Below are 14,586 nucleotides of genomic sequence, written 5' to 3'. Positions count from 1 at the left end.
GGGGGAGAGAAGATGTCCCACTGTACAGGAGTAAAGTTAACAATGCTGTCCTTAGCTGAGGACATGGGCTATAAACTGTCTCAGGGGAGAGGAGATGTTCCACTGTACAGGAGTAAAGTTAACAATGCTGTCCTTAGCTGAGGACATGGGCTATAAACTGTCTCAGGGGAGAGGAGATGTTCCACTGTACAGGAGTAAAGTTAACAATGTTGTCCTTAGCTGAGGACATGGGCTATAAACTGTCTCAGGGGAGAGGAGATGTTCCACTGTACAGGAGTAAAGTTAACAATGTTGTCCTTAGCTGTGGACATGGGCTATAAGCTGTCTCAGGGGAGAGGAGATGTTCCACTGTACAGGAGTAAAGTAAACAATGCTGTCCTTAGCTGTGGACATGGGCTATAAGCTGTCTCAGGGGAGAGAGGAGATGTTCCACTGTACAGGAGTAAAGTAAACAATGCTGTCCTTAGCTGTGGACATGGGCTATAAGCTGTCTCAGGGGAGAGGAGATGTTCCACTGTACAGGAGTAAAGTTAACAATGTTGTCCTTAGCTGTGGACATGGGCTATAAGCTGTCTCAGGGGAGAGAGATGTTCCACTGTACAGGAGTAAAGTTAACAATGCTGTCCTTAGCTGTGGACATGGGCTATAAGCTGTCTCAGGGGAGAGATGAGATGTTCCACTGTACAGGAGTAAAGTTAACAATGTTGTCCTTAGCTGTGGACATGGGCTATAAGCTGTCTCAGGGGAGAGAGGAGATGTTCCACTGTACAGGAGTAAAGTTAACAATGCTGTCCTTAGCTGTGGACATGGGCTATAAGCTGTCTCAGGGGAGAGAGGAGATGTTCCACTGTACAGTCCTGAGTAAAGTAAACAATGCTGTCCTTAGCTGTGGACATGGGCTATAAGCTGTCTCAGGGGAGAGAGGAGATGTTCCACTGTACAGGAGTAAAGTTAACAATGCTGTCCTTAGCTGTGGACATGGGCTATAAGCTGTCTCAGGGGAGAGATGAGATGTTCCACTGTACAGGAGTAAAGTTAACAATGTTGTCCTTAGCTGTGGACATGGGCTATAAGCTGTCTCAGGGGAGAGAGGAGATGTTCCACTGTACAGGAGTAAAGTTAACAATGCTGTCCTTAGCTGTGGACATGGGCTATAAGCTGTCTCAGGGGAGAGAGGAGATGTTCCACTGTACAGGAGTAAAGTAAACAATGCTGTCCTTAGCTGTGGACATGGGCTATAAGCTGTCTCAGGGGAGAGAGGAGATGTTCCACTGTACAGGAGTAAAGTTAACAATGCTGTCCTTAGCTGTGGACATGGGCTATAAGCTGTCTCAGGGGAGAGATGAGATGTTCCACTGTACAGGAGTAAAGTTAACAATGTTGTCCTTAGCTGTGGACATGGGCTATAAGCTGTCTCAGGGGAGAGAGGAGATGTTCCACTGTACAGGAGTAAAGTTAACAATGCTGTCATTAGCTGAGGACATGGGCTATAAGCTGTCTCAGGGGAGAGGAGATGTTCAACTGTACAGGAGTAAAGTTAACAATGCTGTTCTTAGCTGAGGACATGGGCTATAAGCTGTCTCAGGGGAGAGAGGAGATGTTCCACTGTACAGGAGTAAAGTTAACAATGCTTTTCTTAGCTGAGGACATGGGCTATAAGCTGTCTCAGGGGAGAGGAGATGTTCCACTGTACAGGAATAAAGTAAACAATGCTGTCCTTAGCTGTGGTCATGGGCTATAAGCTGTCTCAGGGGAGAGGAGATGTTCCACTGTACAGGAGTAAAGTTAACAATGCTGTTCTTAGCTGAGGACATGGGCTATAAGCTGTCTCAGGGGAGAGAGATGTTCCACTGTACAGGAGTAAAGTTAACAATGCTGTCCTTAGCTGTGGACATGGGCTATAAGCTGTCTCAGGGGGGAGAGGAGATGTTCCACTGTACAGGAGTAAAGTAAACAATGTTGTCCTTAGCTGTGGACATGGGATATAAGCTGTCTCAGGGGAGAGGAGATGTTCAACTGTACAGGAGTAAAGTTAACAATGTTGTCCTTAGCTGTGGACATGGGCTATAAGCTGTCTCAGGGGAGAGGAGATGTTCCACTGTACAGGAATAAAGTAAACAATGCTGTCCTTAGCTGTGGACATGGGCTATAAGCTGTCTCAGGGGAGAGGAGATGTTCCACTGTACAGGAGTAAAGTTAACAATGCTGTCCTTAGCTGTGGACATGGGCTATAAGCTGTCTCAGGGGAGAGGAGATGTTCCATTGTACAGGAGTAAAGTAAACAATGCTGTCCTTAGCTGTGGTCATGGGCTATAAGCTGTCTCAGGGGAGAGGAGATGTTCCACTGTACAGGAGTAAAGTAAACAATGCTGTCCTTAGCTGTGGTCATGGGCTATAAGCTGTCTCAGGGGAGAGGAGATGTTCCACTGTACAGGAGTAAAGTAAACAATGCTGTCCTTAGCTGTGGTCATGGGCTATAAGCTGTCTCAGGGGGGGGGGGGGAGGAGATGTTCCGCTGTACAGGAGTAAAGTAAACAATGCTGTCCTTAGCTGTGGACATGGGCTATAAGCTGTCTCAGGGGGGAGGAGATGTTCCACTGTACAGGAGTAAAGTTAACAATGCTGTCCTTAGCTGTGGACATGGGCTATAAGCTGTCTCAGGGGGGAGAGAAGATGTCCCACTGTACAGGAGTAAAGTTAACAATGCTGTCCTTAGCTGAGGACATGGGCTATAAACTGTCTCAGGGGAGAGGAGATGTTCCACTGTACAGGAGTAAAGTTAACAATGCTGTCCTTAGCTGAGGACATGGGCTATAAACTGTCTCAGGGGAGAGGAGATGTTCCACTGTACAGGAGTAAAGTTAACAATGTTGTCCTTAGCTGAGGACATGGGCTATAAACTGTCTCAGGGGAGAGGAGATGTTCCACTGTACAGGAGTAAAGTTAACAATGTTGTCCTTAGCTGTGGACATGGGCTATAAGCTGTCTCAGGGGAGAGGAGATGTTCCACTGTACAGGAGTAAAGTAAACAATGCTGTCCTTAGCTGTGGACATGGGCTATAAGCTGTCTCAGGGGAGAGAGGAGATGTTCCACTGTACAGGAGTAAAGTAAACAATGCTGTCCTTAGCTGTGGACATGGGCTATAAGCTGTCTCAGGGGAGAGGAGATGTTCCACTGTACAGGAGTAAAGTTAACAATGTTGTCCTTAGCTGTGGACATGGGCTATAAGCTGTCTCAGGGGAGAGAGATGTTCCACTGTACAGGAGTAAAGTTAACAATGCTGTCCTTAGCTGTGGACATGGGCTATAAGCTGTCTCAGGGGAGAGATGAGATGTTCCACTGTACAGGAGTAAAGTTAACAATGTTGTCCTTAGCTGTGGACATGGGCTATAAGCTGTCTCAGGGGAGAGAGGAGATGTTCCACTGTACAGGAGTAAAGTTAACAATGCTGTCCTTAGCTGTGGACATGGGCTATAAGCTGTCTCAGGGGAGAGAGGAGATGTTCCACTGTACAGGAGTAAAGTAAACAATGCTGTCCTTAGCTGTGGACATGGGCTATAAGCTGTCTCAGGGGAGAGAGGAGATGTTCCACTGTACAGGAGTAAAGTTAACAATGCTGTCCTTAGCTGTGGACATGGGCTATAAGCTGTCTCAGGGGAGAGATGAGATGTTCCACTGTACAGGAGTAAAGTTAACAATGTTGTCCTTAGCTGTGGACATGGGCTATAAGCTGTCTCAGGGGAGAGAGGAGATGTTCCACTGTACAGGAGTAAAGTTAACAATGCTGTCCTTAGCTGTGGACATGGGCTATAAGCTGTCTCAGGGGAGAGAGGAGATGTTCCACTGTACAGGAGTAAAGTAAACAATGCTGTCCTTAGCTGTGGACATGGGCTATAAGCTGTCTCAGGGGAGAGAGGAGATGTTCCACTGTACAGGAGTAAAGTTAACAATGCTGTCCTTAGCTGTGGACATGGGCTATAAGCTGTCTCAGGGGAGAGATGAGATGTTCCACTGTACAGGAGTAAAGTTAACAATGTTGTCCTTAGCTGTGGACATGGGCTATAAGCTGTCTCAGGGGAGAGAGGAGATGTTCCACTGTACAGGAGTAAAGTTAACAATGCTGTCATTAGCTGTGGACATGGGCTATAAGCTGTCTCAGGGGAGAGAGATGTTCCACTGTACAGGAGTAAAGTAAACAATGCTGTCCTTAGCTGTGGACATGGGCTATAAGCTGTCTCAGGGGAGAGAGGAGATGTTCCACTGTACAGGAGTAAAGTTAACAATGCTGTCCTTAGCTGTGGACATGGGCTATAAGCTGTCTCAGGGGAGAGATGAGATGTTCCACTGTACAGGAGTAAAGTTAACAATGTTGTCCTTAGCTGTGGACATGGGCTATAAGCTGTCTCAGGGGAGAGAGGAGATGTTCCACTGTACAGGAGTAAAGTTAACAATGTTGTCCTTAGCTGTGGACGTGGGCTATAAGCTGTCTCAGGGGAGAGAGGAGATGTTCCACTGTACAGGAGTAAAGTTAACAATGCTGTCCTTAGCTGTGGACATGGGCTATAAGCTGTCTCAGGGGAGAGAGGAGATGTTCCACTGTACAGGAGTAAAGTTAACAATGCTGTCCTTAGCTGTGGACATGGGCTATAAGCTGTCTCAGGGGAGAGATGAGATGTTCCACTGTACAGGAGTAAAGTTAACAATGTTGTCCTTAGCTGTGGACATGGGCTATAAGCTGTCTCAGGGGAGAGAGGAGATGTTCCACTGTACAGGAGTAAAGTTAACTGCTGTCCTTAGCTGTGGACATGGGCTATAAGCTGTCTCAGGGGAGAGAGGAGATGTTCCACTGTACAGGAGTAAAGTTAACAATGTTGTCCTTAGCTGTGGACATGGGCTATAAGCTGTCTCAGGGGAGAGAGATGTTCCACTGTACAGGAGTAAAGTTAACAATGTTGTCCTTAGCTGTGGACATGGGCTATAAGCTGTCTCAGGGGAGAGAGGAGATGTTCCACTGTACAGGAGTAAAGTTAACAATGTTGTCCTTAGCTGTGGACATGGGCTATAAGCTGTCTCAGGGGAGAGAGGAGATGTTCCACTGTACATGAGTAAAGTTAACAATGCTGTCCTTAGCTGTGGACATGGGCTATAAGCTGTCTCAGGGGAGAGGAGATGTTCCACTGTACAGGAGTAAAGTTAACAATGTTGTCCTTAGCTGTGGACATGGGCTGAAATGGTTACTTTATTGGCTGTTGGCCGAACGGACACCCAGGCTTCATATTTTTGCATGCATGTATTCGTGTTTCCAAGGCCTGAGGCTTTCGCTGTGACCCTGGGATCTTTATCGTGCGCATGCGTGCACACGGGGGTGTTCGGACACCGAGGAGAGTCTGTACAAAGTTGACTCTGGGACACACATCCCGCGCCGAACTTGGGGGAGGAACCCACGCTGATAGTAACAACCGGTTTTAAAGTCAGCGCCTCTACCGACTGGGCAAACTCCCCCGCCCCCCCCCCCCCCCCCAATTTGTTGGTGTCAAGAAGTTCCATGGAGGGCGGGGGGTATGGAGTAACACATAGTGTTTTGCTCAGAACATTCCCACCCAAGCAGAGCCGCGCTAGGGGTACGCATTACCGTGAAGCTGGCAGTCAGTGCTAGCAAATGTCGTCTGTGTCTACCACTCGGTGGTGACTTAATGTGGGTCTATGTAACCAGATGCCAGCGCAAGCAATCTGATGCAGAGTCAGGAGGCGGTTTGGTACAAGAGATCCTTAGAGGCCACAGCCTCGGCCGTCTAAGGGATCTGTGTGTCTGGAGGCACATTTGGTTTCTGAGGTTCAAGCGGAGCTGTTGCCTCTGCTCCCAAGTTCCCGTGTCTGGAGGCGTTTTTGGTATGGAAGCAAACCTGAACCTCAAGGAGGCCTCATTGTCTCTGTTTGCCGATCACATGGCCCTCTGGGAAGCAGTTAACTGCAAGTCAGAAAGAACAATCAAAACAAAAATTGGGCAGTACCAAGCAAAAGTCGACCAGATCGCTGACTACATGCAGACGAATGGCTTTGAGCTATCTACCGAAAAAACCGTGTTCATGGCCTTCACATGAGTGCAGCTTGTCAAAAGGACATGTTCCATTACCATAAATGGGGTGCAGCTGGTGCCAGCAGATAAAACCAAGTTCTTGGGAGTGACATTCACAAGCTCTCTCAGTTGGGGCCCACACATAGACTCACTTGTGAGAAAAGCTCAACGCTCTCTAAACCTGAAAGGTTCTGAGCAGAGAGTCGTGGGCAGCCGGAAAACCATTGATCCATATTGTCCGTGCCCTTGTTCGGTCGCGCCTCAGCTATGGCCAAGAGGCTTTTTTTGCAGCTCCTGACAGTCAGTGGGTAAAGTTTGAAAGAGTTGAAAGAGCCGCTCTCAAAGTAGTGCTGGGGGCCCCCAGATCGGCAGTCTCCACTCTACTTTACCAGGAAGTGGGATGGCTGCCACTGAAAGAGGAATGCCACCTCAGATGTGCACAACTGGCTGTCAGAATACACTGTGTCCCAAACACGGCAGTGGAAGTATTTACCCCAGACATGGGAGATACCGACCACATGCAATACAAAGCTCTTGAATCCAAGACTCATACATACCAAACAGTGCTCCCAATATACAACCATGTGAAGGACATATGGAAACAGAGTGGCCTGTCCAAGGAAAAGCTGGTTACAGGTGGTACTCTTCCTTACCCTCCATGGCTGCTTGAAGCCCCACATCTGATCATGGACTATGGAGACGGCCTCAAAAAGGCAGAAGACCCATTGCTGCTAGCCATAGTTGCAAAAGAAAATATCGATCAACGATTTAAAAGCCACCTACATGTCTTCACAGATGGTTCGATCCTGCAGTCAGGGGAGGCTGGGTGTGCCTTGTCGATTCCTGGACTTGATATAACACGAAAATACAAGCTAAACAAGGGGATCAGCATCTTCTCTTCAGAGTTATTTGCAATCTACATGGCCTGCACACTGATAAACGATCTGCCAACCCCACCTTTGGGGATGGTCATCCTTACGGACTCAAAGTCCTCGTTGCAAGCACTTGCATATGGCACCAAGAACAGAGGAGAGATGCAAACTGAAATTCATTTCTTAGCGCACCAAATTATGACAAAAGGAACAGACTTTTCCCTCATGTGGCTGCCATCCCACACAGGAATCCGGGGAAATGAAATGGCGGACAGAGCAGCAAAAGCAGCGGCTATGTCAACCATGCCAGTGACAGACATTCGGCTCTCCTGCCAGGAAGCCAAACTGCTGCTAGCCAAGCTAAAAAGAGAGGAAAGAGAGCAGACACTGTCACAAACATGTGAAGAGAGAGGATGGATACACCTCCCCTACAATAGGAAAGGGCACCACATCCCACTCCCCCCGAGACCCATGAGCCTGTTGCGTCGCTTGCGCACGGTCAGCAGCCGCATCTACTGGGACAAGGTAGTCTGTCAGTGTGGCAAGACTGGACACCTCACACACGTGTTTGGAGGTTGTGACACTCTCAAGGAAGAGATGTCTAGTCTCATCCGCCACAGACGGGAGAATGCACTCAGTCTGGGAGACTTTCTCCGCCCACGCCCATCACTCGGAGAGAAACCGATGATGGTCTTGGTCACCAATCTGTTCACCTCAACTGTTGCGAGCTGGTTCTAGTGTGCTTGCAGCAGACCCAGCACTGCACAGATCCACTTCTGGAATCTTAAAGGAAAAGTCCAAGGTTTTTAAATATCCCCAAAAACTTGAAAATCGAATGCCAAATGTTACAAACATCTCTGGAAAAATATTTTAAAAATTGAAAAAAAATTGTTGTTGATGTAGTTGAAGATTTAGTGTTGCGAGGCTAACCAAGACAAGTCGCCTGGGGTCAAGTAGTGGTCACGTGGTTTTCGGTGCACTGTGACGTCGGTGCACTGTGACGTCACAAGTTATTGTGTTGATTCTACCACAAGTACCAGCTTGATTTTCACGCAGAAAAGTCACCACTGTATGCCCGAAAAGAATGCCTCGGTGGAGAGCAGCCGAAAACTGCAACAACTCGTCAATGTCCCCAGGCATTTCATAGCACACTTTCCCTCATAAAACTCTGAGTCTCTTGTGGAAATGGAAGAGATGTGTGCAGCACAAGCGAGCAGATTTCAAAGTGTCGGGCACTTTCTGGACACAGATTTCGCCATTTTTCTGCAGGACAAAAGTTAGCGTTTCATCCCTGAAACAAATGTTTTGACCCCTGGCAGTGTCTTCCCTTCATAAAAGTCCAGAGAGGGCAGTATTACGACGAGCCATCGAAACTCCGAGGCGACATACGAACAGCGGATTATCTCACAAGAAGGAATGCGTTGAAGGTCAGAGTACATGCTTTTATTTTCATGCATACGTAAACATTGTTTTGCTGCGCAGCGAATACGAATACATTGGTGCAGAACTGGTCTGAACAGTGTGTCTGGGTCCAGCTGATATTCGCTGGAGTACAGATGCGCCACAGGCTAGATCTACAGAGTTACAGAACGGTCTGAGCTGAGCTAAGAGTAAGAGTAAAAAGTAGTCAGGGTTGTGGACACGTAAGACAATGCGTGTGTCACGTTATCTATTCTATTCAGTCGCAAACTATCCCCTGATATCAATTCATGAAATTGGCAGCGTTTGCTGGAATCATGGTTTAATGCTATTTTTACCAGATCTAAACTTTTGGTGGATGTGCAACCGGTAAGGTAAACAGACACCTGCATGCTAGAGACAAGAAGATTACGAATTGTGCAGGGAATTAATCTTTCTGCATTGACTGAGAGACGCAAAACCAGTCTAATTGCTACAACATGGATACACATCCAGACGACTTCCAGAGGGTGTCTAAATGTTCAGTGTACTGTATAGATCAGAAGCATACTTTCGAATTGATTTATACTCACACTCATTTTCTCTCTTCTTTTACTTCCAGACCTTTCATCATCACTCACGGCCACTGGTCAGAACAGGTCACTATAAGACACTGACACCGTGACCATTCCAGATTTCCCGATTCTCCGTGATCACAACGCAACTGTTCACCAGTCCTGTTCTTACCGTCCAGAATCACCACAGGAGAAAACCAACGTGCCATTCATCGTAAGATTTTTGTTTTGTTTTGAAAATTAGTGCCTTATTGAATATTCTAGCTTTGCAAAAAAACGAGAAAGTGTCTTTGACAGATACCATCTAAATAATACATTATGAAAACAAGTAGAAGTTCATTTCTACTCATGTTAATCGTTTATGCTTTCTGTGCTGAGCGACATATGGATTGAATTTCTTTCGTAACTCACCTCCCGTCAACATGCAAAACTCCTCCGAAAGCGGCGTATGGCTGCCTTAATGGCGGGGTAAAAACGGTCATACACGTAAAATTCCACTCGTGCAAAAAACACGAGTGTACGTGGGAGTTTCAGCCCACGAACGCAGAAGAAGAAGAAGAAGAAGAACATGCAAAACTATATCTGGCGAAGTAGTTTCAAATAAAGTTAGTATGCTTCCGAATAAAAAATATAAACAAGTCGCGTAAGGCGAAATTACTACATTTAGTCAAGCTGTGGAACTCACAGAATGAAACTGAACGTAGTCCGCCGCTAGTGCAAAAGGCAGTGAAAGTGACGAGCCTGTTTGGCGCGGTAGCGATTGCGCTGTGCTTCATAGCACGCTTTACTGTACCTCTCTTCGTTTTAACTTTCTGAGCGTGTTTTTAATCCAAACATATCATATCTATATGTTTTTGGAATCAGGAACCGACAAGAAATAAGATGAAATAGTTTTCAAAACGATTTCGGAAATTTAATTTTGATCATAATTTTTATATTTTTAATTTTCAGAGCTTGTTTTTAATCCAAATATAACATATGTACATGTTTTTGGAATCAGAAAATGACGAAGAATAAGATGACATTGTTTTTGGATCGTTTAATAAAAATATAATTTTAATTACAAGTTTCCGATTTTTAATGACCAAACTCACTCATTAGTTTTTGAAGTCACCAAGCTGAAATGCAATACCAAACCCCGGGCTTCGTCGAAGATTGCTTTGCCAAAATTTTAATCAATTTGATTGAAAAATGAGGGTGTGACAGTGCCGCCTCAACTTTTACAAAAAGCCGGATATGACGTCATCAAAGGTATTTATCGAAAATCTGAAAAAAACGTCCGGGGATATCATACCCAGGAACTCTCATGTCAAATTTCATAAAGATCGGCCCAGTAGTTTAGTCTGAATCGCTCTACACATACACACACAGACAGACAGACAGACAGACACACATACACCACGACCCTCGTCCCGATTCCCCCCTCTATGTTAAAACATTTAGTCAAAACTTGACTAAATGTAAAAAGGGTATTTTCTGAAATTTTTAATTATAGACCAAAACAAAACATTCACGAGTATGTTGCTGACCTGATGGTCTTTATGGTAGACAGCAAGAGTTGCATGTTCAAGAAGTTTAAGCAGTACATTTGAAAGAGCAAGGTAATTGAAGGTGGTATAATGTTAATGGTAGGTTCCACTGTAAGGCGACATGGAGGGTATCTTTGACGGACTCATTCAACATTCATACCCATGCACATCACCTCAAACACATAAGCTTTGTTCTTGAGTCAAATTTATTGGCTTCATAAATATTGTGAATTTGTGTCCGTTTGCAGATTGGCTTATCTATGAATTTTTTCGAAAATATCTTGCGATCTACGTACGCATAATGTAACACGTGAAGAAGAACATAAAAAGTTCGTCAAAAGGAATCTAATTTGCATTTCAACCCATTTTCCTTCCTTACTGTTAATTTTTTCTTCATAAAGACTACTGGAAATAAACAAAATGTTTAACCATTTCAAGGCCTCTGAACACGTTTAAAAAAAAATGCAGGTCTTTGCTCACTCTATCAGATCTGCCAAGGCTCAGTTTACACAGGAAAAATCATCTGTCGACTTGAACACATTCCAATAATCAACAGCCTCACTGCTTCTTGGAGCTGGATTTTGTGTGTGGAATGAATTACACATGTGGCGTTTTAGAATATAATTCATAGAAGATGTACATTCGTGCAGAAAGGCTTTAATTTAATAATTAGGTCTTCGTGATGTTCTCTTAAAATAACTAACATGTGTTCCCTTTACCGGGCCTCTGAACGAGTTTTGTGAATATGCAGGTTAAACTCGTGCTTTTTCTGTGTTATCAGTGTATTTCTCATCCAGGCATGGATGCGTCCTCTTAAATGGACAGCCCTTCCCGTGTAAACGATTGGGTTCAAAATCTCAAATCTTACCAGGCTTTTACATGGGATATGGCCATCCTTCCGTTTTGAAAAAATACTATAACTGAACACTCTGTATGGGTACTCTCTTTGCGAATTTAGAATTGTATGAATTAATTTCTTTAACACCACACGTGTAAAACATTCCCTAAGAAAATCCAGCTCCAAAAACCAGTCAGGATGTTTATTCCTGGTATATGTTCAAGTCAAGAGATTTTTTTTTTCTATGTAAAAGTCTTCGCAGATCTGTGTAGTGAGCAATCCTGTTTTGAAAAAGGACGTGCCTATATAGACGGTTTGATTGTTGAGATACCTGGTGGCAATGACCGCACGGGTGGCAAGAGGTAGTAATGCACAGATGACAACAAACCGACCTGCATTTAAAAAAAAAGTTAGGAAGCTTTGATAGGGGGAAACATTTTGTTAATTTCCAGAATCTTTATGAAGAAATAATGAACGAGAAGAAAGTCTGGCCTTGAAGTAAATGCAAATTAAACTATGTATACTTTTGACAAACTTTTTCTGTTCTTATTCACATGTTAAAATGTGTGCAGAGATCGTTAGTTACTTCCAAACAATCATGTTTCAGGCAACAGGCAAACGGACAATACTGGACACAGGCTATGCTGACCGGCTCATGGACTGACTACCTGATGCAGGAGTAGACCAACAGTGGAAAAAGTCTGGAACAAAATGTTGCAGAATGTGAACCATGTACCGGACCACGTGACAACCCAGTATCATCTTCAAACCATGCAGGAATCTGTTCAACACAGTCACACGATTTGTAAAAGTATATTTCAGCCTTCTGTAGCTCAGGGAGTTTGAACCCCACTCTTCATCCGTTTGGGAAAGTATTTCTGATTGTTTTGACTGCACAGGTTGGTAATGGTACTCTGATGCTTCTGCCGAGAAACCCCACTCCCTAGCGCACCAGCTGCCTGTTATGGGTAAGCGACGTGCGTGTATTTCCTGCAAACCAAGACAGAATAAAACAGCAGCTTAGTTTGAGCTTTTAAGACATTCGTACCAGAGAAAACGTGTACGTGTTTGTTTGGAGAGGGTGGATAGAATCATAAGACACACTGTGTCAATGTGACGTAGAGCAGGTTTTCAAATTCATGCTGAAGCACTGTGTGATCGCTATTTTTTTGGGCATATATCTTACCTTGATTTCAGATAGACTGGGAACCGAAATGAGGATGTTTACATGAATAAAATATGCTGATATGTATGTGTTTAGAAATAAAGAATAGTTTTAATGATATATGATGGTGTGTTTTTTTTTTTAACCCAATGTGATATTTTCGTATTTGAAAACAAATTGTACACTCTGTTGTCAATTTTACTTTCAGATAAATAAATCTATCATTATGGAAATCATCTGTTTGTGTTGTGTTACTTACCCATTTTGATCAATGTTGAGTCGTCCATATTCCTGTGTGTACGCATAGTATGCAGTTTGAAGGTAGTAGATGTCCGAGCAAACATAGGAGGATGATTGTGCTGTTAGGCTGTCTATCTCCTCATCCAGGTTTTCCAGATATTTGAATTTCGTTCCCTCTTGGAGTTTCTGCACTGACACCTGATAAAGCAAAATACACGTATCACTCTGTGATCATGGCAACATGTATCATCTGTATGCCCCGTTCAAAAATTACCTTGAGATTCTAAGGTATAAACAGAAATTGCACTGGATCACAAAAACAACAGGAACAGTAGTACATGTAATGTATATATATTCAGTTTAAAAATTCATGCAATGAGAGTCAATAACCCGATTTAACCCCAGGTAGATTCAGGGTCCCACTGACTGAATCTCATATGGTTGCTTTTCGGCACACACCACACATTTTTAATGGGACTGTGAGGTTTTGTTAATACAGTAAAATAATATAGTAGCAACGTACTGTCTGTTCGTGACGTTTGAGAATACCGATCTATGCACTAACGCATTGTCTTTTTGTAGTGTGACTGTCCGATATTGCGTACTCCTGAAAATCAATGATCAAAAAGTTTGAACTGCTGTAATCGTGTTTCAGCATATGTCTGACAGTGCTTATTTGCTTCCAAAATGGCTTGCGATATCACTAGCCATCAGCGTTTCGCCACTGCTCAGAAAATCTTATGATTTCAGATCTAGTTTGAGATCGGAAATCACGTGTGCTCGTTTAAAAAACTAAATTCATTTATTACTTCCCTTTGACCGTTTCGCAAGAAAAATGTCAGGATCACTATTAGTATTAGCACATGAAAGCAGCCCACCGCCATTTCAAAACAGTTTCACTGTTTAGTGGTGTCGATGTCATGTAGTGTCTTACTGTCGCAAATAAAAATACCAGGATAATTGCAGTTTTGTCCGCAAGAAACAGGCTTTGCGCAATGTTAACTTGCTGTCTACATGTTTCGTTGTGTGACTGAAGAATTACTCAGAATTCCAAGAGAAAATAAGGATAGTCGCGTGTGAACATCACTGTGGAAACATTTATTCTCAGGTGGGCAGTTCAAGGACGAAATCCTTGATTAAAGATAGGAAAATAAACAACACCAGATGCCTGAAATAATAGCATAAATCAATAATCTTTACATGCTTACAGATCTGTGGAAGCACATCAACTGATCTGTGAAAAACACACCTGATCTGTGAAAAACACACCTGACTTCGATCTAGCATGCAATTGCAAGAGGTAGCGACTACGGACTAGTAGTGTGTCAACATCACAACAAAGAGAATCACATACCATTTCGTATTGCCGCTTATGCTGGCTCTGTTTCAAGCAGTTCCTTGTGGCCTCGCCAGCATTTTGACGACGAAGAGGCTCAAACGGGCACGCTAAAACCTCAGGCTGGCTGAAAACCGGTCCGTATTCCACTTGTCTTCCTCTCTGCTTGAGCCGGCCATGTTTATTGTTCAAGGCTCGTGACGTAGCACACGTATGTGCACAAGGTCATGAGCCAAGACTGCGCGCGCGATGGAACGATTCAGAACAACCAAAAAACGAGTCAAAGTATACTTTTTGGATTTCTGTGTTCATTTTTACACACGCATTTGTGGTTGATGAATTAAGAGGGTCAACATATCAAAAGTGACCCTAAACCTTGGACTTTTAGCTAAATGTGTCCGAAGACACACATTTTGTAGTCCTGGCATCCTGAAAGCCAGAGGCCCCAACCTACAGGAGTAAAGTTAACAATGCTGTCCTTAGCTGAGGACATGGGCTATAAGCTGTCTCAGGGGGAGAGGAGATGTTCCACTGTACAGGAGTAAAGTTAACAATG

The 14,586-nt window shown here is 44.2% G+C and overlaps 2 long non-coding RNA genes across 2 annotated transcripts; one reads left to right on the top strand and one right to left on the bottom strand.

Annotated features, from left to right (window-relative positions):
* The first annotated feature begins 7,738 nt into the window (after nt 1-7,738).
* Nucleotides 7,739-12,037, top strand: LOC138968323 (uncharacterized). The gene is made up of 3 exons (XR_011456137.1): nt 7,739-8,376; nt 8,970-9,136; nt 11,897-12,037. It is a non-coding gene; the product is annotated as an uncharacterized lncRNA (long non-coding RNA).
* Nucleotides 10,640-14,407, bottom strand: LOC138968322 (uncharacterized). Its single transcript, XR_011456136.1, has 3 exons — nt 14,049-14,407; nt 12,714-12,892; nt 10,640-12,279 (listed from the first exon to the last, which is right to left on the bottom strand). It is a non-coding gene; the product is annotated as an uncharacterized lncRNA (long non-coding RNA).
* Between the last annotated feature and the right edge of the window lie 179 nt (nt 14,408-14,586).

The sequence above is a fragment of the Littorina saxatilis genome, linkage group LG6 (genome assembly GCF_037325665.1).
Source record: "Littorina saxatilis isolate snail1 linkage group LG6, US_GU_Lsax_2.0, whole genome shotgun sequence".
In the NCBI taxonomy this organism is placed as follows: Eukaryota; Metazoa; Mollusca; class Gastropoda; order Littorinimorpha; family Littorinidae; genus Littorina; species Littorina saxatilis.
Note: the sequence above shows the minus strand (reverse complement) of the source record. Positions and strands in the feature narration are given on the sequence as shown.